We start from the raw sequence: 23,363 nt of genomic DNA on the forward strand, positions 1-23,363 counted from the left end.
AATAAAATATCCTCTGATAAAAAAGAGAAGGAAGCTTTCTGAGTAACTTCTTTGTGTTCTGTGAAATCATCTCACAGAGTTACAGCTTTCCCCTCAAGAAGCCTTTCGCTAAGTCAGTCCTTGGGGAATTGGCAAAGTGATATTTGGAAGCCCATAGAGGGCTATGGTGAAAAAGGAAATATCCTCAGATGAAATCTGGAAAGAAGCTTTCTGAGAAACTGCTCTGTGATGTGTGACTTCCACTCACAGAGTTACATCTGTATTTCGTGGATCTCTTTGCTAGCCTTATTTCTGTGGAATATGAGAACAGATATTTCGGATCCCTTTGAAGACTATAGGGCCAAAGGAAATAACCTCCGATAACAAAGAGAAAGAAGCTTTCTGAGAAACTTCTTTGTGTTCTGTGAAATCATCTCACGGAGTTACAGCTTTCCACTCAAGAAGCCTTTTGCTAAGACAGTTCTTGTGGAATTGGCAAAGTGATATTTGGAAGCCCATAGAGGGCTACGGTGAAAAAGGAAATATCCTCAGATGAAATCTGGAAAGAATCTTTCTGAGAAACTGCTCTGTGATGTGTGACTTCCACTCACAGAGTTTCATCTGTGTTTCGTGGATCTCTTTGCTAGCCTTATTTCTGTGGAATCTGAGAACAGATATTTCGGATCCCTTTGAAGACTCTCCTCCGATAACAAAGAGAAGGAAGCTTTCTGAGAATCTTCTTTGTGTTCTGTGAAATCATCTCACAGAGTTACAGCTTTCCCCTCAAGAAGCCTTTCGCTAAGACAGTTGTTGTGGAATTGGCAAAGTGATAATTGGAAGCCCATAGAGGTCTATGGTGAAAAAGGAAATATCCTCAGATGAAGTCTGGAAAGGAGCTTTCTGAGAAACTGCTCTGTGATGTGTGACTTCCACTCAAAGAGTTACATCTGTATTTCGTGGATCTCTCTGCTAGCCTTATTTCTGTGGAATCTGAGAACAGATATTTCGGATCCCTTTGAAGTCTATAGGGCCAAAGGAAATATCCTCCGATAACAAAGAGAAAGAAGCTTTCTGAGAAACTTCTTTGTTTTCTGTGAACTCATCTCACAGAGTTACAGCTTTCCCTTCAAGAAGCCTTTCGATAAGACAGTTCTTGTGGAATTGGCAAAGTGATATTTGGAAGCCCATAGAGGGCTATGGTGAAAAAGGAAATATCCTCAGATGAAATCTGGAAAGAAGCTTTCTGAGAAACTGCTCTGTGATGTGTGACTTCCACTCAGAAAGTTACATCTGTATTTCGTGGATCTCTTTGCAGCCTTATTTCTGTGGAATCTGAGAACAGATATTTCGGATCCCTTTGAAGTCTATAGGGCCAAAGGAAATATCCTCCGATAACAAAGAGAAGGAAGCTTTCTGAGAAACTTCTTTGTGTTCTGTGAAATCATCTCACAGAGTTACAGCTTTCCCCTCAAGAAGCCTTTCGAAAAGACAGTTCTTGTGGAATTGGCAAAGTGATATTAGGAAGCCCATAGAGGGCTATGGTGAAAAAGGAAATATCCTCAGATGAAATCTGGAAAGAAACTTTCTGAGAAACTGCTCTGTGATGTGTGACTTCCACTCACAGAGTTACATCTGTATATCGTGGATCTCTTTGCTAACCTTATTTCTGTGGAATCTGAGAACAGATATTTCGGATCCCTTTGAAGACAATAGGGCCAAAGGAAATATCCTCCGATAACAAAGAGAAGGAAGCTTTCTGAGACACTTCTTTGTGTTCTGTGAAATAATCTCACAGTGTTACAGCTTTCCCCTCAAGAAGCCTTTCGCTAAGACAGTTCTTGTGTAATTGGCAAAGTGATATTTAGAAGCCCATAGAGGGCTATGGTGAAAAAGGAAATATCCTCAGATGAAATCTGGAAAGAAGCTTTCTGAGAAACTGCTTAGTGTTCTGTTCATTCATCTCACAGTGTTACATCTGTATTTCGTGGATCTCTTTGCTAGCCTTATTTCTTTGGAATCTGAGCACAGATATTTCGGATCCCTTTGAAGATTATAGGGCCAAAGGAAATATCCTCCGATAATAAAGAGAAAGAAGCTTTCTGAGAAACTTCTTTGTGTTCTGTGAAATCATCTCACAGAGTTACAGCTTTCCCCTCAAGAGCCTTTCACTAAGACAGTTCTTGTGGAATTGGCAAAGTGATATTTGGAAGCCCATAGAAGGCTATGGTGAAAAAGGAAATATCCTCAGATGAAATCTGGAAAGAAACTTTCTGAGAAACTGCTCTGTGATGTGTGACTTCCACTCACAGAGTTACATCTCTGTTTCGTGGTTCTCTTTGCTAGCCTTATTTCTGTGGATTCTGAGAACAGATATTTCGGATCCCTTTGAAGATTATAGGAGTAAGGGAAATATCCTCCGATAACAAAGAGAAAGAAGCTTTCTGAGAAACTTCTTTGTGTTCTGTGAAACCATCTCACAGAGTTACAGCTTTCCCCTCAAGAATCCTTTCGCTAAGACAGTTCTTGTGGAATTGGCAAAGTGATATTTGGCAGCCCATAGAGGGCTATGGTGAAAAAGGAAATATCCTCAGATGAAATCTGGAAAGAAGCTTTCTGAGAAACTGCTTAGTGTTGTGTTCATTCATCTCACAGAGTTACATCTGTATTTCGTGGATCTCTTTGCTAGCCTTATTTCTGTGGAATCTGAGAACAGATATTTCGGTTCCCTTTGAAGACTATAGGGCCAAATGAAATATCCTCTGATAACAAAGAGAAGGAAGCTTTCTGAGAAACTTCTTTGTGTTCTGTGAAATCATCTCACAGAGTTACAGCTTTCCACTCAAGAAGCCTTTCGCTAAGACAGTTCTTGTGGAATTGGCAAAGTGATATTTGGAAGCCCATAGAGGGCTATGGTGAAAAAGGAAATATCCTCAGATGAAATCTGGAAAGAAGCTTTCTGAGAAACTGCTCTGTGATGTGTGACTTCCACTCACAGAGTTACATCTGTATTTCGTGGATCTCTTTGCTAGCCTTATTTCTGTGGAATCTGAGAACAGATATTTCGGATCCCTTTGAAGACCATAGGGCCAAAGGAAATATCCTCCGATAACAAAGAGAAAGAAGCTTTCTGAGAAACTTCTTTGTGTTCTGTGAAATCATCTCACAGAGTTACAGCTTTCCCCTCAAGAAGCCTTTCGCTAATACAGTTCTTGTGGAATTGGCAAAGTGATATTTGGAAGCCCCTAGAAGGCTATGGTGAAAAAGGAAGTATCCTCAGATGAAATCTGGAAAGAAGCTTTCTGAGAAACTGCTCTGTGATGTGTGACTTCCACTCACAGAGTTACATCTCTGTTTCGTGGATCTCTTTGCTAGCCTTATTTCTGTGGAATCTGAGAACAGATATATCGGATCCCTTTGAAGACTATAGGGCCAAAGGAAATATCCTCCGATAACAAAGAGAAGGAAGCTTTCTGAGAAACTTCTTTGTGTTCTGTGAAATCATCTAACAGAGTTACAGCTTTCCCCTCAAGAAGCCTTTCGCTAAGACAATTCTTGTGGAATTGGCAAAGTTATATTTGGCAGCCCATAGAGGGCTATGGTGAAAAAGGAAATATCCTCAGATGAAATCTGGAAAGAAGCTTTCTGAGAAACTGCTTAGTGTTCTGTTCATTCATCTCACAGAGTTACATCTGTATTTCGTGGATCTCTTTGCTAGCCTTATTTCTGTGGAATCTGAGAACAGATATTTCGGATCCCTTTGAAGACTATAGGGCCAAAGGAAATATCCTCCGATAACAAAGAGAAAGAAGCTTTCTGAGAAACTTCTTTGTGTGCTGTGAAATCATCTCACAGAGTTACAGCTTTCCCCTCAAGAAGCCTTTCGCTAAGACAGTTCTTGTGGAATTGGCAAAGTGTTATTTGGAAGCCCATAGAGGGCTATGGTGAAAAAGGAAGTATCCTCAGATGAAATCTGGAAAGAAGCTTTCTGAGAAACTGCTCTGAGATGTGTGACTTCCACTCACAGAGTTACATCTCTGTTTCTTGGATCTCTTTGCTAGCCTTATTTCTGTGGAATCTGAGAACAGATATTTCGGATCCCTTTGAAGACTATAGGGCCAAAGGAAATATCCTCCGATAACAAAGAGAAAGAAGCTTTCTGAGAAACTTCTTTGTGTTCTGTGAAATCATCTCCCAGAGTTACAGCTTTCCACTCAAGAAGCCTTTCGCTAAGAGAGTTCTTGTGGAATTGGCCAAGTGATATATGGAAGCCCATAGAGGGCAAAGGTGAAAAACGAAATATCCACAGATGAAATCTGGAAAGAACATTTCTGAGAAACTGCTCTGTGATGTGTGACCTCCACTCACAGGGTTAATGTGTATTTCGTGGATCTCTTTGCTAGCCTTATTTCTGTGGAATCTGAGAACAGATATATCGGATCCCATTGAAGACTATAGGGCCAAAGGAAATATCCTCCGATAACAAAGAGAAGGAAGCTTTCTGAGAAACTTCTTTGTGTTCTGTGAAATCATCAAACAGAGTTACAGCTTTCCCCTCAAGAAGCCTTTCGCTAAGACAGTTCTTGTGGAATTGGCAAAGTGATATTTGGAAGCCCCTAGAAGTCTATGGTGAAAAAGGAAGTATAATCAGATGAAATCTGGAAAGAAGCTTAATGAGAAACTGCTCTGTGATGTGTGACTTCCACTCACAGAGTTACATCTCTGTTTCGTGGATCTCTTTGCTAGCCTGATTTCTGTGGAATCTGAGAACAGATATTTCGGATCCCTTTGAAGACTATAGGGCCAAAGGAAATATCCTCCGATAACAAAGAGAAGGAAGCTTTCTGAGAAACTTCTTTGTGTTCTGTGAAATCATCTCACAGAGTTACAGCTTTCCCCTCAAGAAGCCTTTCGCTAAGACAGTTCTTGTGGAATTGGCAAAGTGATATTTGGAAGCCCCTAGAAGGCTATGGTGAAAAAGGAAGTATCCTCAGATGAAATCTGGAAAGAAGCTTTCTGAGAAACTGCTCTGCGATGTGTGACTTCCACTCACAGAGTTACATCTCTGTTTCGTGGATCTCTTTGCTAGCCTGATTTCTGTGTAATCTGAGAACAGATATTTCGGATCCCTTTGAAGACTATAGGGCCAAAGGAAATATCCTCCGATAACAAAGAGAAAGAAGCTTTCTGAGAAACTTCTTTGTGTTCTGTGAAATCATCTCACAGAGTTACAGCGTTCCCCTCAAGAAGCCTTTCGCTAAGACAGTTCTTGTGGAATTGGCAAAGTGATATTTGGCAGCCCATAGAGGGCTATGTTGAAAAAGGAAATATCCTCAGATGAAATCTGGAAAGAACCTTTCTGAGAAACTGCTCTGTGATGTGTGACTTCCACTCACAGAGTTACATCTGTATTTCGTGGATCTCTTTGCTAGCCTTATTTCTGTGGAATCTGAGAACAGATATTTCGGATCCCTTTGAAGACAATAGGGCCAAAGGAAATATCCTCCGATAACAAAGAGAAGGAAGCTTTCTGAGAAACTTCTTTGTGTTCTGTGAAATCATCTCACAGAATTACAGCTTTTCCCTCAGGAAGCCTTTCGTTAAGACAGTTCTTGTGGAATTGGCAAAGTGATATTTGGCAGCCCATAGAGGGCTATGGTGAAAAAGGAAATATCCTCACATGAAATCTGGAAAGAAGCTTTCTGAGAAACTGCTTAGTGTTCTGTTAATTCATCTCACAGAGTTACATCTGTATTTCGTGGATCTCTTTGCTAGCCTTATTTCTGTGGAATCTGAGAACAGATATTTCGGATCCCTTTTAAGAATATAGAGCTAAAGGAAATATCCTCCGATAACAAAGAGAAAGAAGCTTTCTGAGAAACTTCTTTGTGTTCTGTGAAATCATCTCACAGAGTTACAGCTTTCCTCTCAAGAAGCCTTTCGCTAAGACTGTTCTTGTGGAATTGGCAAAGTGATCTGTGGAAGCCCATAGAGGGCTATGGTGAAAAAGGAAATATCCTCAGATGAAATCTGGAAAGAAGCTTTCTGAGAAACTGCTCTGTGATGTGTGACTTCCACTCACAGAGTTACACCTGTATTTCGTGGATCTCTTTGCTAGCCTTATTTCTGTGGAATCTGAGAACAGATATTTCGGATCCCTTTGAAGACTATAGGGCCAAAGGAAATATCCTCCAATAACAAATAGAAAGAAGCTTTCTGAGAAACTTCTTTGTGTTCTGTGAAATCATCTCACAGAGTTACAGCTTTCCCCTCAAGAAGCCTTTCGCTAAGACAGTTCTTGTGGAATTGGCAAAGTGATATTTGGAAGCCCCTAGAAGGCTACGGTGAAAAAGGAAGTATCCTCAGATGAAATCTGGAAAGAAGCTTTCTGAGAAACTGCTCTGTGATGTGTGACTTCCACTCACAGAGTTACATCTCTGTTTCGTGGATATCTTTGCTAGCCTTTTTTCTGTGGAATCTGAGAACAGATATTTCGGATCCCTTTGAAGACTATAGGGCCAAAGGAAATATCCTCCGATAACAAAGAGAAAGAAGCTTTCTGAGAAACTTCTTTGTGTTCTGTGAAATCATCTCACAGAGTTACAGCTTTCCCCTCAAGAAGCCTTTCGTTAAGACAGTTCTTGTGGAATTGGCAAAGTGATATTTGGAAGCCCATAGAGGGCTATGGTGAAAAAGGAAATATCCTCAGATGAAATCTGGAAAGAAGCTTTCTGAGAAACTGCTCTGTGATGTGTGACTTCCACTCACAGAGTTACATCTGTATTTCGTGGATCTCTTTGCTACCCTTATTTCTGTGGAATCTGAGAACAGATATTTTGGATCCCTTTGAAGACAATAGGGCCAAAGGAAATATCCTCCGATAACAAAGAGAAGGAAGCTTTCTGAGAAACTTCTTTGTGTTCTGTGAAATCATCTCACAGAATTACAGCTTTTCCCTCAGGAAGCCTTTCGTTAAGACAGTTCTTGTGGAATTGGCAAAGTGATATTTGGCAGCCCATAGAGGGCTATGGTGAAAAAGGAAATATCCTCACATGAAATCTGGAAAGAAGCTTTCTGAGAAACTGCTTAGTGTTCTGTTAATTCATCTCACAGAGTTACATCTGTATTTCGTGGATCTCTTTGCTAGCCTTATTTCTGTGGAATCTGAGAACAGATATTTCGGATCCCTTTTAAGACTATAGAGCTAAAGGAAATATCCTCCGATAACAAAGAGAAAGAAGCTTTCTGAGAAACTTCTTTGTGTTCTGTGAAATCATCTCACAGAGTTACAGCTTTCCTCTCAAGAAGCCTTTCGCTAAGACTGTTCTTGTGGAATTGGCAAAGTGATCTGTGGAAGCCCATAGAGGGCTATGGTGAAAAAGGAAATATCCTCAGATGAAATCTGGAAAGAAGCTTTCTGAGAAACTGCTCTGTGATGTGTGACTTCCACTCACAGAGTTACACCTGTATTTCGTGGATCTCTTTGCTAGCCTTATTTCTGTGGAATCTGAGAACAGATATTTCGGATCCCTTTGAAGACTATAGGGCCAAAGGAAATATCCTCCAATAACAAATAGAAAGAAGCTTTCTGAGAAACTTCTTTGTGTTCTGTGAAATCATCTCACAGAGTTACAGCTTTCCCCTCAAGAAGCCTTTCGCTAAGACAGTTCTTGTGGAATTGGCAAAGTGATATTTGGAAGCCCCTAGAAGGCTACGGTGAAAAAGGAAGTATCCTCAGATGAAATCTGGAAAGAAGCTTTCTGAGAAACTGCTCTGTGATGTGTGACTTCCACTCACAGAGTTACATCTCTGTTTCGTGGATATCTTTGCTAGCCTTTTTTCTGTGGAATCTGAGAACAGATATTTCGGATCCCTTTGAAGACTATAGGGCCAAAGGAAATATCCTCCGATAACAAAGAGAAAGAAGCTTTCTGAGAAACTTCTTTGTGTTCTGTGAAATCATCTCACAGAGTTACAGCTTTCCCCTCAAGAAGCCTTTCGTTAAGACAGTTCTTGTGGAATTGGCAAAGTGATATTTGGAAGCCCATAGAGGGCTATGGTGAAAAAGGAAATATCCTCAGATGAAATCTGGAAAGAAGCTTTCTGAGAAACTGCTCTGTGATGTGTGACTTCCACTCACAGAGTTACATCTGTATTTCGTGGATCTCTTTGCTACCCTTATTTCTGTGGAATCTGAGAACAGATATTTTGGATCCCTTTGAAGACAATAGGGCCAAAGGAAATATCCTCCGATAACAAAGAGAAGGAAGCTTTCGGAGAAACTTCTTTGTGTTCTGTGAAATCATCTCACAGAGTTACAGCTTTCCCCTCAAGAAGCCTTTCGCTAAGACAGTTCTTGTGGAATTGGCAAAGTGATATTTGGCAGCCCATAGAGGGCTATGGTGAAAAAGGAAATATCCTCAGATGAAATCTGGAAAGAAGCTTTCTGAGAAACTGCTTAGTGTTGTGTTCTTTCATCTCACAGAGTTACATCTGTATTTCGTGGATCTCTTTGCTAGCCTTATTTCTGTGGAATCTGAGAACAGATATTTCGGATCCCTTTGAAGACTATAGGGCCAAAGGAAATATCCTCCGATAACAAAGAGAAAGAAGCTTTCTGAGACACTTCTTTGTGTTCTGTGAAATCATCTCACAGAATTACAGCTTTCCCTTCAAGAAGCCTTTCGCTAAGACAGTTCTTGTGGAATTGGCAAAGTGATATTTGGAAGCCCATAGAGGGCTATGGTGAAAAAGGAAATAACCTCAGATGAAATCTGGAAAGAAGCTTTCTGAGAAACTGCTCTGTGATGTGTGACTTCCACTCACAGAGTTACATCTGTATTTCGTGGATCTCTTTGCGAGCCTTATTTCTGTGGAATCTGAGAACAGATATTTCGGATCCCTTTGAAGACTACAGGGCCAAATAAAATATCCTCTGATAAAAAAGAGAAGGAAGCTTTCTGAGTAACTTCTTTGTGTTCTGTGAAATCATCTCACAGAGTTACAGCTTTCCCCTCAAGAAGCCTTTCGCTAAGTCAGTCCTTGGGGAATTGGCAAAGTGATATTTGGAAGCCCATAGAGGGCTATGGTGAAAAAGGAAATATCCTCAGATGAAATCTGGAAAGAAGCTTTCTGAGAAACTGCTCTGTGATGTGTGACTTCCACTCACAGAGTTACATCTGTATTTCGTGGATCTCTTTGCTAGCCTTATTTCTGTGGAATATGAGAACAGATATTTCGGATCCCTTTGAAGACTATAGGGCCAAAGGAAATAACCTCCGATAACAAAGAGAAAGAAGCTTTCTGAGAAACTTCTTTGTGTTCTGTGAAATCATCTCACGGAGTTACAGCTTTCCACTCAAGAAGCCTTTTGCTAAGACAGTTCTTGTGGAATTGGCAAAGTGATATTTGGAAGCCCATAGAGGGCTACGGTGAAAAAGGAAATATCCTCAGATGAAATCTGGAAAGAATCTTTCTGAGAAACTGCTCTGTGATGTGTGACTTCCACTCACAGAGTTTCATCTGTGTTTCGTGGATCTCTTTGCTAGCCTTATTTCTGTGGAATCTGAGAACAGATATTTCGGATCCCTTTGAAGACTCTCCTCCGATAACAAAGAGAAGGAAGCTTTCTGAGAATCTTCTTTGTGTTCTGTGAAATCATCTCACAGAGTTACAGCTTTCCCCTCAAGAAGCCTTTCGCTAAGACAGTTGTTGTGGAATTGGCAAAGTGATAATTGGAAGCCCATAGAGGTCTATGGTGAAAAAGGAAATATCCTCAGATGAAGTCTGGAAAGGAGCTTTCTGAGAAACTGCTCTGTGATGTGTGACTTCCACTCAAAGAGTTACATCTGTATTTCGTGGATCTCTCTGCTAGCCTTATTTCTGTGGAATCTGAGAACAGATATTTCGGATCCCTTTGAAGTCTATAGGGCCAAAGGAAATATCCTCCGATAACAAAGAGAAAGAAGCTTTCTGAGAAACTTCTTTGTTTTCTGTGAACTCATCTCACAGAGTTACAGCTTTCCCTTCAAGAAGCCTTTCGATAAGACAGTTCTTGTGGAATTGGCAAAGTGATATTTGGAAGCCCATAGAGGGCTATGGTGAAAAAGGAAATATCCTCAGATGAAATCTGGAAAGAAGCTTTCTGAGAAACTGCTCTGTGATGTGTGACTTCCACTCAGAAAGTTACATCTGTATTTCGTGGATCTCTTTGCAGCCTTATTTCTGTGGAATCTGAGAACAGATATTTCGGATCCCTTTGAAGTCTATAGGGCCAAAGGAAATATCCTCCGATAACAAAGAGAAGGAAGCTTTCTGAGAAACTTCTTTGTGTTCTGTGAAATCATCTCACAGAGTTACAGCTTTCCCCTCAAGAAGCCTTTCGAAAAGACAGTTCTTGTGGAATTGGCAAAGTGATATTAGGAAGCCCATAGAGGGCTATGGTGAAAAAGGAAATATCCTCAGATGAAATCTGGAAAGAAACTTTCTGAGAAACTGCTCTGTGATGTGTGACTTCCACTCACAGAGTTACATCTGTATATCGTGGATCTCTTTGCTAACCTTATTTCTGTGGAATCTGAGAACAGATATTTCGGATCCCTTTGAAGACAATAGGGCCAAAGGAAATATCCTCCGATAACAAAGAGAAGGAAGCTTTCTGAGACACTTCTTTGTGTTCTGTGAAATAATCTCACAGTGTTACAGCTTTCCCCTCAAGAAGCCTTTCGCTAAGACAGTTCTTGTGGAATTGGCAAAGTGATATTTAGAAGCCCATAGAGGGCTATGGTGAAAAAGGAAATATCCTCAGATGAAATCTGGAAAGAAGCTTTCTGAGAAACTGCTTAGTGTTCTGTTCATTCATCTCACAGTGTTACATCTGTATTTCGTGGATCTCTTTGCTAGCCTTATTTCTTTGGAATCTGAGCACAGATATTTCGGATCCCTTTGAAGATTATAGGGCCAAAGGAAATATCCTCCGATAATAAAGAGAAAGAAGCTTTCTGAGAAACTTCTTTGTGTTCTGTGAAATCATCTCACAGAGTTACAGCTTTCCCCTCAAGAGCCTTTCACTAAGACAGTTCTTGTGGAATTGGCAAAGTGATATTTGGAAGCCCATAGAAGGCTATGGTGAAAAAGGAAATATCCTCAGATGAAATCTGGAAAGAAACTTTCTGAGAAACTGCTCTGTGATGTGTGACTTCCACTCACAGAGTTACATCTCTGTTTCTTGGATCTCTTTGCTAGCCTTATTTCTGTGGAATCTGAGAACAGATAGTTCGGATCCCTTTGAAGATTATAGGAGTAAGGGAAATATCCTCCGATAACAAAGAGAAAGAAGCTTTCTGAGAAACTTCTTTGTGTTCTGTGAAACCATCTCACAGAGTTACAGCTTTCCCCTCAAGAATCCTTTCGCTAAGACAGTTCTTGTGGAATTGGCAAAGTGATATTTGGAAGCCCATAGAGGGATATGGTGAAAAACGAAATATCCTCAGATGAAATCTGGAAGGAACCTTTCTGAGAAACTGCTCTGTGACGTGTGATCTCCACTCACAGAGTTAATGTGTATTTCGTGGATCTCTTTGCTAGCCTTATTTCTGTGGAATCTGAGAACAGATATTTCGGATCCCTTTGAAGACTATAGGGCCAAAGGAAATATCCTCCGATAACAAAGAGAAAGAAGCTTTCTGAGAAACTTCTTTGTGTTCTGTGAAATCATCTCACAGAGTTACAGCTTTCCCCTCAAGAAGCCTTTCGCTAAGACAGTTCTTGTGGAATTGGCAAAGTGATATTTGGAAGCCCATAGAGGGCTATGGTGAAAAAGGAAATATCCTCAGATGAAATCTGGAAAGAAGCTTTCTGAGAAACTGCTCTGTGATGTGTGACTTTCACTCACAGAGTTACATCTGTATTTCGTGGATCTCTTTGCTAGCCTTATTTCTGTGGAATCTGAGAACAGATAGTTCGGATCCCTTTGAAGACTATAGAGCTAAAGGAAATATCCTCCGATAACAAAGAGAAAGAAGCTTTCTGAGAAACTTCTTTGTGTTCTGTGAAATCATCTCACAGAGTTACAGCTTTCCCCTCAAGAAGCCTTTCGCTAAGACAGTTCTTGTGGAATTGGCAAAGTGATATTTGGAAGCCCATAGAGGGCTATGGTGAAAAAGGAAATATCCTCAGATGAAATCTGGAAAGAACCTTTCTGAGAAACTGCTCTGTGATGTGTGACTTTCACTCACAGAGTTACACCTGTATTTCGTGGATCTCTTTGCTAGCCTTATTTCTGTGGAATCTGAGAACAGATATTTCGGATCCCTTTGAAGACTATAGGGCCAAAGGAAATATCCTCCGATAACAAAGAGAAAGAAGCTTTCTGAGAAACTTCTTTGTGTTCTGTGAAATCATCTCACAGAGTTACAGCTTTCCCCTCAAGAAGCCTTTCGCTAAGACAGTTCTTGTGGAATTGGCAAAGTGATATTTGGAAGCCCATAGAAGGCTATGGTGAAAAAGGTAGTATCCTCAGATGAAATCTGGAAAGAAGCTTTCTGAGAAACTGCTCTGTAATGTGTGACTTCCACTCACAGAGTTACATCTCTGTTTCGTGGATCTCTTTGCTAGCCTTATTTCTGTGGAGTCTGAGAACAGATATATCGGATCCCTTTGAAGACTATAGGGCCAAAGGAAATATCCACCGATAACAAAGAGAAAGAAGCTATCTGAGAAACTTCTTTGTGTTTTGTGAAATCATCTCACAGAGTTACATCTTTCCCCTCAAAAAGCCTTTCGCTAAGACAGTTCTTGTGGAATTGGGAAAGTGATATTTCGAAGCCCATAGAGGGCTATGGTGAAAAAGGAAATAATCTCAGATGAAATCTGGAAAGAAGCTTTCTGAGAAACTGCTTAGTGTTCTGTTCATTCATCTCACAGAGTTACATCTGTATTTCGTGGATCTCTTTGCTACCCTTATTTCTGTGGAATCTGAGAACAGATATTTCGGATCCCTTTGAAGACTATAAGGCTGAAGGAACTATCCTCCGATAACAAAGAGAAAGAAGCTTTCTGAGAAACTTCTTTGTGTTCTGTGAAATCATCTCACAGAGTTACAGCTTTCCCTTCAAGAAGCCTTTCGATAAGACAGTTCTTGTGGAATTGGCAAAGTGATATTTGGAAGCCCATAGAAGGCTATGGTGAAAAAGGAAATATCCTCAGATGAAATCTGGAAAGAAGCTTTCTGAGAAACTGCTCTGTGATGTGTGACTTCCACTCAGAAAGTTACATCTGTATTTCGTGGATCTCTTTGCTAGCCTTATTTCTGTGGAATCTGAGAACAGATATTTCGGATCCCTTTGAAGTCTATAGGGCCAAAGGAAATATCCTCCGATAACAAAGAGAAGGAAGCTTTCTGAGAAACTTCTTTGTGTTCTCTGAAATCATCTCACAGAGTTACAGCTTTCCCCTCAAGAAGCCTTTCGCTAAGACAGTTCTTGTGGAATTGGGAAAGTGATATTTGGAAGCCCCTAGAAGTCTATGGTGAAAAAGGAAGTATCCTCAGATGAAATCTGGAAAGAAGCTTTCTGAGAAACTGCTCTGTGATGTGTGACTTCCACTCACAGAGTTACATCTCTGTTTCGTGGATCTCTTTGCTAGCCTGATTTCTGTGGAATCTGAGAACAGATATTTCGGATCCCTTTGAAGACAATAGGGCCAAAGGAAATATCCTCCGATAACAAAGAGAAGGAAGCTTTCTGAGAAACTTCTTTGTGTTCTGTGAAATCATCTCACAGAGTTACAGCTTTCCCCTCAAGAAGCCTTTCGCTAAGACAGTTCTTGTGGAATTGGCAAAGTGATATTTGGCAGCCCATAGAGGGCTATGGTGAAAAAGGAAATATCCTCAGATGAAATCTGGAAAGAAGCTTTCTGAGAAACTGCTTAGTGTTGTGTTCATTCATCTCACAGAGTTACATCTGTATTTCGTGGATCTCTTTGCTAGCCTTATTTCTGTGGAATCTGAGAACAGATATTTCGGATCCCTTTGAAGACTATAGGGCCAAATGAAATATCCTCTGATAACAAAGAGAAGGAAGCTTTCTGAGAAACTTCTTTGTGTTCTGTGAAATCATCTCACAGAGTTACAGCTTTCCACTCAAGAAGCCTTTCGCTAAGACAGTTCTTGTGGAATTGGCAAAGTGATATTTGGAAGCCCATAGAGGGCTATGGTGAAAAAGGAAATATCCTCAGATGAAATCTGGAAAGAAGCTTTCTGAGAAACTGCTCTGTGATGTGTGACTTCCACTCACAGAGTTACATCTGTATTTCGTGGATCTCTTTGCTAGCCTTATTTCTGTGGAATCTGAGAACAGATATTTCGGATCCCTTTGAAGACCATAGGGCCAAAGGAAATATCCTCCGATAACAAAGAGAAAGAAGCTTTCTGAGAAACTTCTTTGTGTTCTGTGAAATCATCTCACAGAGTTACAGCTTTCCCCTCAAGAAGCCTTTCGCTAATACAGTTCTTGTGGAATTGGCAAAGTGATATTTGGAAGCCCCTAGAAGGCTATGGTGAAAAAGGAAGTATCCTCAGATGAAATCTGGAAAGAAGCTTTCTGAGAAACTGCTCTGTGATGTGTGACTTCCACTCACAGAGTTACATCTCTGTTTCGTGGATCTCTTTGCTAGCCTTATTTCTGTGGAATCTGAGAACAGATATATCGGATCCCTTTGAAGACTATAGGGCCAAAGGAAATATCCTCCGATAACAAAGAGAAGGAAGCTTTCTGAGAAACTTCTTTGTGTTCTGTGAAATCATCTAACAGAGTTACAGCTTTCCCCTCAAGAAGCCTTTCGCTAAGACAATTCTTGTGGAATTGGCAAAGTTATATTTGGCAGCCCATAGAGGGCTATGGTGAAAAAGGAAATATCCTCAGATGAAATCTGGAAAGAAGCTTTCTGAGAAACTGCTTAGTGTTCTGTTCATTCATCTCACAGAGTTACATCTGTATTTCGTGGATCTCTTTGCTAGCCTTATTTCTGTGGAATCTGAGAACAGATATTTCGGATCCCTTTGAAGACTATAGGGCCAAAGGAAATATCCTCCGATAACAAAGAGAAAGAAGCTTTCTGAGAAACTTCTTTGTGTGCTGTGAAATCATCTCACAGAGTTACAGCTTTCCCCTCAAGAAGCCTTTCGCTAAGACAGTTCTTGTGGAATTGGCAAAGTGTTATTTGGAAGCCCATAGAGGGCTATGGTGAAAAAGGAAGTATCCTCAGATGAAATCTGGAAAGAAGCTTTCTGAGAAACTGCTCTGAGATGTGTGACTTCCACTCACAGAGTTACATCTCTGTTTCTTGGATCTCTTTGCTAGCCTTATTTCTGTGGAATCTGAGAACAGATATTTCGGATCCCTTTGAAGACTATAGGGCCAAAGGAAATATCCTCCGATAACAAAGAGAAAGAAGCTTTCTGAGAAACTTCTTTGTGTTCTGTGAAATCATCTCCCAGAGTTACAGCTTTCCACTCAAGAAGCCTTTCGCTAAGAGAGTTCTTGTGGAATTGGCCAAGTGATATATGGAAGCCCATAGAGGGCAAAGGTGAAAAACGAAATATCCACAGATGAAATCTGGAAAGAACATTTCTGAGAAACTGCTCTGTGATGTGTGACCTCCACTCACAGGGTTAATGTGTATTTCGTGGATCTCTTTGCTAGCCTTATTTCTGTGGAATCTGAGAACAGATATATCGGATCCCTTTGAAGACTATAGGGCCAAAGGAAATATCCTCCGATAACAAAGAGAAGGAAGCTTTCTGAGAAACTTCTTTGTGTTCTGTGAAATCATCAAACAGAGTTACAGCTTTCCCCTCAAGAAGCCTTTCGCTAAGACAGTTCTTGTGGAATTGGCAAAGTGATATTTGGAAGCCCCTAGAAGTCTATGGTGAAAAAGGAAGTATAATCAGATGAAATCTGGAAAGAAGCTTAATGAGAAACTGCTCTGTGATGTGTGACTTCCACTCACAGAGTTACATCTCTGTTTCGTGGATCTCTTTGCTAGCCTGATTTCTGTGGAATCTGAGAACAGATATTTCGGATCCCTTTGAAGACTATAGGGCCAAAGGAAATATCCTCCGATAACAAAGAGAAGGAAGCTTTCTGAGAAACTTCTTTGTGTTCTGTGAAATCATCTCACAGAGTTACAGCTTTCCCCTCAAGAAGCCTTTCGCTAAGACAGTTCTTGTGGAATTGGCAAAGTGATATTTGGAAGCCCCTAGAAGGCTATGGTGAAAAAGGAAGTATCCTCAGATGAAATCTGGAAAGAAGCTTTCTGAGAAACTGCTCTGCGATGTGTGACTTCCACTCACAGAGTTACATCTCTGTTTCGTGGATCTCTTTGCTAGCCTGATTTCTGTGTAATCTGAGAACAGATATTTCGGATCCCTTTGAAGACTATAGGGCCAAAGGAAATATCCTCCGATAACAAAGAGAAAGAAGCTTTCTGAGAAACTTCTTTGTGTTCTGTGAAATCATCTCACAGAGTTACAGCGTTCCCCTCAAGAAGCCTTTCGCTAAGACAGTTCTTGTGGAATTGGCAAAGTGATATTTGGCAGCCCATAGAGGGCTATGTTGAAAAAGGAAATATCCTCAGATGAAATCTGGAAAGAACCTTTCTGAGAAACTGCTCTGTGATGTGTGACTTCCACTCACAGAGTTACATCTGTATTTCGTGGATCTCTTTGCTAGCCTTATTTCTGTGGAATCTGAGAACAGATATTTCGGATCCCTTTGAAGACAATAGGGCCAAAGGAAATATCCTCCGATAACAAAGAGAAGGAAGCTTTCTGAGAAACTTCTTTGTGTTCTGTGAAATCATCTCACAGAATTACAGCTTTTCCCTCAGGAAGCCTTTCGTTAAGACAGTTCTTGTGGAATTGGCAAAGTGATATTTGGCAGCCCATAGAGGGCTATGGTGAAAAAGGAAATATCCTCACATGAAATCTGGAAAGAAGCTTTCTGAGAAACTGCTTAGTGTTCTGTTAATTCATCTCACAGAGTTACATCTGTATTTCGTGGATCTCTTTGCTAGCCTTATTTCTGTGGAATCTGAGAACAGATATTTCGGATCCCTTTTAAGACTATAGAGCTAAAGGAAATATCCTCCGATAACAAAGAGAAAGAAGCTTTCTGAGAAACTTCTTTGTGTTCTGTGAAATCATCTCACAGAGTTACAGCTTTCCTCTCAAGAAGCCTTTCGCTAAGACTGTTCTTGTGGAATTGGCAAAGTGATCTGTGGAAGCCCATAGAGGGCTATGGTGAAAAAGGAAATATCCTCAGATGAAATCTGGAAAGAAGCTTTCTGAGAAACTGCTCTGTGATGTGTGACTTCCACTCACAGAGTTACACCTGTATTTCGTGGATCTCTTTGCTAGCCTTATTTCTGTGGAATCTGAGAACAGATATTTCGGATCCCTTTGAAGACTATAGGGCCAAAGGAAATATCCTCCAATAACAAATAGAAAGAAGCTTTCTGAGAAACTTCTTTGTGTTCTGTGAAATCATCTCACAGAGTTACAGCTTTCCCCTCAAGAAGCCTTTCGCTAAGACAGTTCTTGTGGAATTGGCAAAGTGATATTTGGAAGCCCCTAGAAGGCTACGGTGAAAAAGGAAGTATCCTCAGATGAAATCTGGAAAGAAGCTTTCTGAGAAACTGCTCTGTGATGTGTGACTTCCACTCACAGAGTTACATCTCTGTTTCGTGGATATCTTTGCTAGCCTTTTTTCTGTGGAATCTGAGAACAGATATTTCGGATCCCTTTGAAGACTATAGGGCCAAAGGAAATATCCTCCGATAACAAAGAGAAAGAAGCTTTCTGAGAAACTTCTTTGTGTTCTGTGAAATCATCTCACAGAGTTACAGCTTTCCCCTCAAGAAGCCTTTCGTTAAGACAGTTCTTGTGGAATTGGCAAAGTGATATTTGGAAGCCCATAGAGGGCTATGGTGAAAAAGGAAATATCCTCAGATGAAATCTGGAAAGAAGCTTTCTGAGAAACTGCTCTGTGATGTGTGACTTCCACTCACAGAGTTACATCTGTATTTCGTGGATCTCTTTGCTACCCTTATTTCTGTGGAATCTGAGAACAGATATTTTGGATCCCTTTGAAGACAATAGGGCCAAAGGAAATATCCTCCGATAACAAAGAGAAGGAAGCTTTCGGAGAAACTTCTTTGTGTTCTGTGAAATCATCTCACAGAGTTACAGCTTTCCCCTCAAGAAGCCTTTCGCTAAGACAGTTCTTGTGGAATTGGCAAAGTGATATTTGGCAGCCCATAGAGGGCTATGGTGAAAAAGGAAATATCCTCAGATGAAATCTGGAAAGAAGCTTTCTGAGAAACTGCTTAGTGTTGTGTTCTTTCATCTCACAGAGTTACATCTGTATTTCGTGGATCTCTTTGCTAGCCTTATTTCTGTGGAATCTGAGAACAGATATTTCGGATCCCTTTGAAGACTATAGGGCCAAAGGAAATATCCTCCGATAACAAAGAGAAAGAAGCTTTCTGAGACACTTCTTTGTGTTCTGTGAAATCATCTCACAGAATTACAGCTTTCCCTTCAAGAAGCCTTTCGCTAAGACAGTTCTTGTGGAATTGGCAAAGTGATATTTGGAAGCCCATAGAGGGCTATGGTGAAAAAGGAAATAACCTCAGATGAAATCTGGAAAGAAGCTTTCTGAGAAACTGCTCTGTGATGTGTGACTTCCACTCACAGAGTTACATCTGTATTTCGTGGATCTCTTTGCGAGCCTTATTTCTGTGGAATCTGAGAACAGATATTTCGGATCCCTTTGAAGACTACAGGGCCAAATAAAATATCCTCTGATAAAAAAGAGAAGGAAGCTTTCTGAGTAACTTCTTTGTGTTCTGTGAAATCATCTCACAGAGTTACAGCTTTCCCCTCAAGAAGCCTTTCGCTAAGTCAGTCCTTGGGGAATTGGCAAAGTGATATTTGGAAGCCCATAGAGGGCTATGGTGAAAAAGGAAATATCCTCAGATGAAATCTGGAAAGAAGCTTTCTGAGAAACTGCTCTGTGATGTGTGACTTCCACTCACAGAGTTACATCTGTATTTCGTGGATCTCTTTGCTAGCCTTATTTCTGTGGAATATGAGAACAGATATTTCGGATCCCTTTGAAGACTATAGGGCCAAAGGAAATAACCTCCGATAACAAAGAGAAAGAAGCTTTCTGAGAAACTTCTTTGTGTTCTGTGAAATCATCTCACGGAGTTACAGCTTTCCACTCAAGAAGCCTTTTGCTAAGACAGTTCTTGTGGAATTGGCAAAGTGATATTTGGAAGCCCATAGAGGGCTACGGTGAAAAAGGAAATATCCTCAGATGAAATCTGGAAAGAATCTTTCTGAGAAACTGCTCTGTGATGTGTGACTTCCACTCACAGAGTTTCATCTGTGTTTCGTGGATCTCTTTGCTAGCCTTATTTCTGTGGAATCTGAGAACAGATATTTCGGATCCCTTTGAAGACTCTCCTCCGATAACAAAGAGAAGGAAGCTTTCTGAGAATCTTCTTTGTGTTCTGTGAAATCATCTCACAGAGTTACAGCTTTCCCCTCAAGAAGCCTTTCGCTAAGACAGTTGTTGTGGAATTGGCAAAGTGATAATTGGAAGCCCATAGAGGTCTATGGTGAAAAAGGAAATATCCTCAGATGAAGTCTGGAAAGGAGCTTTCTGAGAAACTGCTCTGTGATGTGTGACTTCCACTCAAAGAGTTACATCTGTATTTCGTGGATCTCTCTGCTAGCCTTATTTCTGTGGAATCTGAGAACAGATATTTCGGATCCCTTTGAAGTCTATAGGGCCAAAGGAAATATCCTCCGATAACAAAGAGAAGGAAGCTTTCTGAGAAACTTCTTTGTGTTCTGTGAAATCATCTCACAGAGTTACAGCTTTCCCCTCAAGAAGCCTTTCGAAAAGACAGTTCTTGTGGAATTGGCAAAGTGATATTAGGAAGCCCATAGAGGGCTATGGTGAAAAAGGAAATATCCTCAGATGAAATCTGGAAAGAAACTTTCTGAGAAACTGCTCTGTGATGTGTGACTTCCACTCACAGAGTTACATCTGTATATCGTGGATCTCTTTGCTAACCTTATTTCTGTGGAATCTGAGAACAGATATTTCGGATCCCTTTGAAGACAATAGGGCCAAAGGAAATATCCTCCGATAACAAAGAGAAGGAAGCTTTCTGAGACACTTCTTTGTGTTCTGTGAAATAATCTCACAGTGTTACAGCTTTCCCCTCAAGAAGCCTTTCGCTAAGACAGTTCTTGTGGAATTGGCAAAGTGATATTTAGAAGCCCATAGAGGGCTATGGTGAAAAAGGAAATATCCTCAGATGAAATCTGGAAAGAAGCTTTCTGAGAAACTGCTTAGTGTTCTGTTCATTCATCTCACAGTGTTACATCTGTATTTCGTGGATCTCTTTGCTAGCCTTATTTCTTTGGAATCTGAGCACAGATATTTCGGATCCCTTTGAAGATTATAGGGCCAAAGGAAATATCCTCCGATAATAAAGAGAAAGAAGCTTTCTGAGAAACTTCTTTGTGTTCTGTGAAATCATCTCACAGAGTTACAGCTTTCCCCTCAAGAGCCTTTCACTAAGACAGTTCTTGTGGAATTGGCAAAGTGATATTTGGAAGCCCATAGAAGGCTATGGTGAAAAAGGAAATATCCTCAGATGAAATCTGGAAAGAAACTTTCTGAGAAACTGCTCTGTGATGTGTGACTTCCACTCACAGAGTTACATCTCTGTTTCGTGGTTCTCTTTGCTAGCCTTATTTCTGTGGAATCTGAGAACAGATAGTTCGGATCCCTTTGAAGATTATAGGAGTAAGGGAAATATCCTCCGATAACAAAGAGAAAGAAGCTTTCTGAGAAACTTCTTTGTGTTCTGTGAAACCATCTCACAGAGTTACAGCTTTCCCCTCAAGAATCCTTTCGCTAAGACAGTTCTTGTGGAATTGGCAAAGTGATATTTGGAAGCCCATAGAGGGATATGGTGAAAAACGAAATATCCTCAGATGAAATCTGGAAGGAACCTTTCTGAGAAACTGCTCTGTGACGTGTGATCTCCACTCACAGAGTTAATGTGTATTTCGTGGATCTCTTTGCTAGCCTTATTTCTGTGGAATCTGAGAACAGATATTTCGGATCCCTTTGAAGACTATAGGGCCAAAGGAAATATCCTCCGATAACAAAGAGAAAGAAGCTTTCTGAGAAACTTCTTTGTGTTCTGTGAAATCATCCACAGAGTTACAGCTTTCCCCTCAAGAAGCCTTTCGCTAAGACAGTTCTTGTGGAATTGGCAAAGTGATATTTGGAAGCCCATAGAGGGCTATGGTGAAAAAGGAAATATCCTCAGATGAAATCTGGAAAGAAGCTTTCTGAGAAACTGCTCTGTGATGTGTGACTTTCACTCACAGAGTTACATCTGTATTTCGTGGATCTCTTTGCTAGCCTTATTTCTGTGGAATCTGAGAACAGATAGTTCGGATCCCTTTGAAGACTATAGAGCTAAAGGAAATATCCTCCGATAACAAAGAGAAAGAAGCTTTCTGAGAAACTTCTTTGTGTTCTGTGAAATCATCTCACAGAGTTACAGCTTTCCCCTCAAGAAGCCTTTCGCTAAGACAGTTCTTGTGGAATTGGCAAAGTGATATTTGGAAGCCCATAGAGGGCTATGGTGAAAAAGGAAATATCCTCAGATGAAATCTGGAAAGAACCTTTCTGAGAAACTGCTCTGTGATGTGTGACTTTCACTCACAGAGTTACACCTGTATTTCGTGGATCTCTTTGCTAGCCTTATTTCTGTGGAATCTGAGAACAGATATTTCGGATCCCTTTGAAGACTATAGGGCCAAAGGAAATATCCTCCGATAACAAAGAGAAAGAAGCTTTCTGAGAAACTTCTTTGTGTTCTGTGAAATCATCTCACAGAGTTACAGCTTTCCCCTCAAGAAGCCTTTCGCTAAGACAGTTCTTGTGGAATTGGCAAAGTGATATTTGGAAGCCCATAGAAGGCTATGGTGAAAAAGGTAGTATCCTCAGATGAAATCTGGAAAGAAGCTTTCTGAGAAACTGCTCTGTAATGTGTGACTTCCACTCACAGAGTTACATCTCTGTTTCGTGGATCTCTTTGCTAGCCTTATTTCTGTGGAGTCTGAGAACAGATATATCGGATCCCTTTGAAGACTATAGGGCCAAAGGAAATATCCACCGATAATAAAGAGAAAGAAGCTATCTGAGAAACTTCTTTGTGTTTTGTGAAATCATCTCACAGAGTTACATCTTTCCCCTCAAAAAGCCTTTCGCTAAGACAGTTCTTGTGGAATTGGGAAAGTGATATTTCGAAGCCCATAGAGGGCTATGGTGAAAAAGGAAATAATCTCAGATGAAATCTGGAAAGAAGCTTTCTGAGAAACTGCTTAGTGTTCTGTTCATTCATCTCACAGAGTTACATCTGTATTTCGTGGATCTCTTTGCTACCCTTATTTCTGTGGAATCTGAGAACAGATATTTCGGATCCCTTTGAAGACTATAAGGCTGAAGGAACTATCCTCCGATAACAAAGAGAAAGAAGCTTTCTGAGAAACTTCTTTGTGTTCTGTGAAATCATCTCACAGAGTTACAGCTTTCCCTTCAAGAAGCCTTTCGATAAGACAGTTCTTGTGGAATTGGCAAAGTGATATTTGGAAGCCCATAGAAGGCTATGGTGAAAAAGGAAATATCCTCAGATGAAATCTGGAAAGAAGCTTTCTGAGAAACTGCTCTGTGATGTGTGACTTCCACTCAGAAAGTTACATCTGTATTTCGTGGATCTCTTTGCTAGCCTTATTTCTGTGGAATCTGAGAACAGATATTTCGGATCCCTTTGAAGTCTATAGGGCCAAAGGAAATATCCTCCGATAACAAAGAGAAGGAAGCTTTCTGAGAAACTTCTTTGTGTTCTCTGAAATCATCTCACAGAGTTACAGCTTTCCCCTCAAGAAGCCTTTCGAAAAGACAGTTCTTGTGGAATTGGCAAAGTGATATTTGGAAGCCCATAGTGGGCTATGGTGAAAAAGGAAATATCCTCAGATGAAATCTGGAAAGAAAATTTCTGAGAAACTGCTCTGTGATGTGTGACTTCCACTCACAGAGTTACATCTCTATATCGTGGATCTCTTTGCTAACCTTATTTCTGTGGAATCTGAGAACAGATATTTCGGATCCCTTTGAAGACAATAGGGCCAAAGGAAATATCCTCCGATAACAAAGAGAAGGAAGCTTTCTGAGACACTTCTTTGTGTTCTGTGAAATAATCTCACAGAGTTACAGCTTTCCCCTCAAGAA

The sequence above is a fragment of the Macaca nemestrina genome, chromosome 8, assembly GCF_043159975.1.
Source record: "Macaca nemestrina isolate mMacNem1 chromosome 8, mMacNem.hap1, whole genome shotgun sequence".
In the NCBI taxonomy this organism is placed as follows: domain Eukaryota; kingdom Metazoa; phylum Chordata; class Mammalia; order Primates; family Cercopithecidae; genus Macaca; species Macaca nemestrina.